The following is a 5,011-nucleotide window of genomic DNA, read 5'->3' as shown; positions in this document are numbered from 1 at the left end:
AACAAAGTAAGAGCATGATCCAGAAATCAACGGAGTTAAGCATGTATCCATTATCATCCACACCCAAACTTCGACAAACAAATGCGAAACAAGCAAATGGGAAAGAGATGAGAAGTATAGGAATCCAAGTAAGAGAGAAACTCACCTCAAAATCAAAGAAACACGCCCCAAGCTAAAAAGAATGCCCTCTTAAAATAGGTCTGCTCTCCACTCTCTCTAGTCTGAATGCGTTCCTCCCTTTACTCAAGCTCTCCTCCAGCTATCCTCTCTAAAAATCCGGCTCAAGCTATCTCTCTCTCCAACTAGCTTTCCTCTCTAAAAATCCAGCTCTTCAAACTTACTCCTTAGGAAAACGAGAATATCCCCCTGTAACTCTACACAGAATATCCTTAAAAACCTACTATACCTCCCTGCAACTCCCAACCTGATATTCACTGTAACTCTCTCACAAGCAGCCCAAAATCTTTTCTCACCCAAAACCTCTCTTCTTCCCTAAGCTCCCCTCTCCGGTTCCTTTTTCCAAAAGCAGCAAAGCCTCCTCTGTTTTTCTCTCTCAAAACTCCCCTCCCAGCTCCAGGAAAACCTCCAAATATCTTCCCCCTTCTCTCCTCTGTAACCCAGTTTTTCTTTTTCTCCCGGATTTGCCCCTCCAACCAACTCTGCAGCAACAACCACCTTCCAGTCCCACTACTCTGCAGCCTTCCCAAAAGCCCTCCTCAAACGGCCAGACGACCACCTTCATGCAGCCGCTTTTCTCTCTCAAATAACAGTCAAAAAAGATTTTTGTCTGATTCCATGATGACACGTGTCGACCCCAGATTGGCCTTCAAGAGCATCCATGATGGCCAATCAGAGAGTGACACGTGGCCAAATGTGCTGCAGCAGATCAAGCCCCACATGGGGGTCTACAAATAATAATAATAATAAAAATAAATTTATTTATCTAATTTATCTTTTTTAATTTTTATTTATTTTTTTAAATAACTATATTAAAATAAATATATTTTATAAATAAATATTATATTTTATTATTTTATATGAAAAATAACTACATTAAAATAAATATATGAAATTGATAATTATTTTTTTAAAATCTCATATTTTTTCTTTAATATTTATTCTCTTGTCATTATTATAGGGTAAGTTTTTTTATTTATATTTATTTATTTATTTTTAATCTTAATTTCTACAGTAGTGTTTGTGGGCCTTGATTTAGGTTTAGTTATTGGATTAATTCGGGCCTTTGAATCTGATCCGGCTTTAGCTTTTGGGCTTTTGTATTGGGTTATTTAGGTTGGGCTTGCTACAGGCTTGGAATTTTAAATTTTACTATTTGCATTTGGGTTTGATTTTTCTGGATTTACTTCGTTTCTCCTAGACTTGTCTCATTTTTCTGTCTTACATGTGAATTGGTTGAGGGTTATTGGAAGGAGTTGCGGACGTGCACCACGTGGAGAGTCATATTTCGCATGAGAAAAGGGATGCTCGAGAAGGCTATTTAAGGACATGAAACCCTAGGAGGATGGGGAAACGACTCTTTTCTCTCTCTAGGGATTTCTCCTTTTTTTTTCCTCTGATTTTCTGATTTTTGTATTCTTAGTGAGGGAGAGTTTTTTTTTAATGTATCTCGATTGATTTGGAGCTATCATTGGAGGCATTTATAATTAAGTAATTTATAAAAATCACTTGGGTTAGAAATAGAAGTTGTACAAAAAAAAAAAGATTGGATTATTCTTTTAAATATTTTGTAAAAATTACACATCTTAAATAAAGATCTTTGAGGAACCACCAGATCAAAGAGTTTTAGGGATTATCCATAACCAAAAAGCTCCTAAGACTAGACGAGGTAATTTATTGATTAGTTCATCAACCTCTGCTTTAGAACTAATTTTTTCCTTAATTATGTTGATTTTCCTATGAGATGGCTGAGGTGTATCAGGGACAATTAAGTTATCTTTAACTTTTTGGGTAATCCTTTCTATTAACTCATGATTAATGTAAGGATTTTCTTGGAGTTTTTTAGAGAATTCAAACGGCTTAAATAAAGGCTTATTATCCTTCTTAACATAAGAAGTCTTAATATGATATTGCGTTTCAATGATCTCCTTAACCCTATTGAGTTGATCACCTAGAGTCTTAAGAAACATGTTAGTGTAGTTGTTTTGTTCCATGATTCTTCTAACATCTATCGCATTAGCAGTTCTTTTATCCTCAGACTTAGTCTTAAAAGGTGAAGCTTTTATTATAGTTCCATTAATATTTTTTTTCTATCTTAGCTTTTGGAGGGTGAATGGATTCTATGATAGTGCCGTCACTAGTTTTCCATACTTTAGTTTTTGTGAATGTGTTATTAACACGCTTGCCTGGGTAATTTGGGTATTCCTCTTGTTTGAAGAGTTCAAACCAAATCCAATACTTAATGTTTTTCTTTTCTTGTCTTAAGTAAGCATAAAATTCCTCTTGGTAGATGGTTCTAAAGACCTTAGGGACCTTACTAAAGAACCAATCTTTTCTTTCCTTATTGGCTTCAGAATAGAAGTCTTTTCTTAAGAGTTCCTTGTTAATATCAAAATCCTCATCATCTAAGCTTATGGTCTTAATCATTTGTGAATACGTAGGAGACATATCAGGAGAATCATCCTGCTGTGATCCTTGGGTAGACTTCTTTTCCTCCATGTAAAAGGGTCTAGCAAGGTTCGTGTGACTTCTAACACCTATTAACTTAATGTTCTTAAGATTGGCTGAAGTGGATATTTTTTCTATCTTAGTGGTTCTTACTAGGATAGATGAACTTGAAGCTCTAGAGGGTTCGTAATTTGAAATTCTAGGATTGGTACAATGTTTGAAAGAGTTAGAGAAAATCAAATCTTCTCTTCCATCAGGATATTGAACAATCTATTCAATCCTTTCAGATCTTTGCTCTAAGGCTGGAATAGCATTAGCAAAATGCCAAGTTTCAGGGAACTCAACCTCATTCCACATGATCCTTTTAGGGATTATGAAATTAGACTTGTTTAGGACATCCGAGTGGAAGAGAATTGTTTCACCCTTAGGACTGGTGCACAGTGCTCCAGATCCAACGCTTGTGGTCATACTCTTGTAGGCAAACTTGGTGATGATGGAAACATGACTTTTTCCTTCCTTGAACTTAAATCCATGAGTCTTAACATGGAGGATAACCAAATCTAAGATATCGACATCTCTTAATCTAATTGTGAAGTTAGGGTAACACGAGAAGTAATTAGGACCATCATTCAATCCTGCTTGGACTGCCCCAATAATAGAATCTCGGAAATCAAGATGTCTATTATCCCTTAAACACATGACAATCGAGGTGTTTAAACCTACTTTTGTCAAAGGCTTAGCTGCAACTTGAATCATCCCAAAGTGTATAAAGTTGTAGTCTTTCTTATGTCTCTCTATGGATTCACTATCCAAGAGTCTTATCAATTGATCTTCTTGTTATATGCTTATGGTCTGTTCAAGAGTCTTGATGGTATAATCTGTAAAGAACTTAAAGGTTCATTTCTTATAAATTTCTTGATTAGATACCTTGGGTAATTTCCAATCATCTAAATCATTTTGGGTCTTAGGATAATTGATCTCTTCACTGTTTACTATAACATCTTGAAAATCTGTGGATTCCCTAGACAACATTTTGAAAATCAAACTCATTTTAAGGTCTTAATCTAGAGCCTAATAGCAGATTGACAAACCTAGTGAGTAATCACCCCAACCCTTTTACAACCCTAAAAAGGGCTAACATCGACTAATGATGGGCTCAACCTGATAGGGATCACTCAGGCAGATTGCTACTTTTCCTAGGATATATTAAAAACTTAAAACAAAACCTGACTTCCTTTCCCGTGGCTTTGATACCATAGACACCCAAGATGAGGTAATATAGAATGAAAAGAAGCATACATACATACACATACACATACACACACACACACACACACATACACATATATATTTAGACTTATCATTTTTCTAAATATGGAGTCACGTATAGTTTCTTTCTTATTTTATTTTTTCTTAAAAAATAAACTAAAATAAGTGACAACTCTAAATTTTAAAAAATCAAATTCTACACAAATAAAAAATGAGTTTCGTCATTAAATAGTAACATATGTGAAAAATGCATGTGCACAAAATGTTTTTTGTCAAGGACATAACTTGCATTGCCCTTTTCATACTACAATAATTTTAATGAATGAAGTGAACTAAATTAATGTCATTCTGAAGGGTTAAAAATATAATTATTATTATTATAAGTGAAATGATTAAATAATCAATGGGTAGTGGATTATTAGCTAAAGTTAAGATATTTGAAAAAACAAAGACTTAAATTAGGAATATGGTAAAATATGGTTTTATTGCAATATAAGATTCAATTATATTAGCAAATGTATAGGGCTAACATATGATATTTTTAGGAACTAAATATAATTTATGAGTGGTAAATTGAAGTTAAGGAATTTTCAAATGTAAAGGCTTCATACATGAATAATATATATATATATATATAAATTGAAGTTAAGGAATTTTCAAATGTAAAGGCTTCATACATGAATAATATATATATATATATATATATATATATATATATATTAAGGAAATTATAATATTATTCATAGGTGGATTTTGGGATTAAAATAAATTAAATATATATTTGGGATGGTTGATAAAGAACTAACTTAGTAGAAAATAAATTATAAAAGCAAAATAAATTAAAAGTTAAATGATATTATAATATTGGAAAATAGTGGTAATGACCACGTAAATAAGGAAAATAAATGGGAAATGGTGGCTAGAGAGTGAAAAGATAGGTTTTGTTCACTAATTTGAAAAAATATAGAAAAAAGAACTCAAACTTTTGTAAATTAGTTTTATCTTCATTAATTTAAAAATATTTTAAAATACATGCACTTTTTTATAAGTTAAATAATTATTTCTTGAAATACCATTTTACTTGATAATATTAAATAAAATTATCAAAAAATTAGTT

Source organism: Vitis vinifera, chromosome 18, assembly GCF_030704535.1.
Source record: "Vitis vinifera cultivar Pinot Noir 40024 chromosome 18, ASM3070453v1".
NCBI classification, from domain to species: domain Eukaryota; kingdom Viridiplantae; phylum Streptophyta; class Magnoliopsida; order Vitales; family Vitaceae; genus Vitis; species Vitis vinifera.
The sequence above is the reverse complement of the archived record's forward strand: the minus strand, read 5'-3'. Positions refer to the sequence as shown.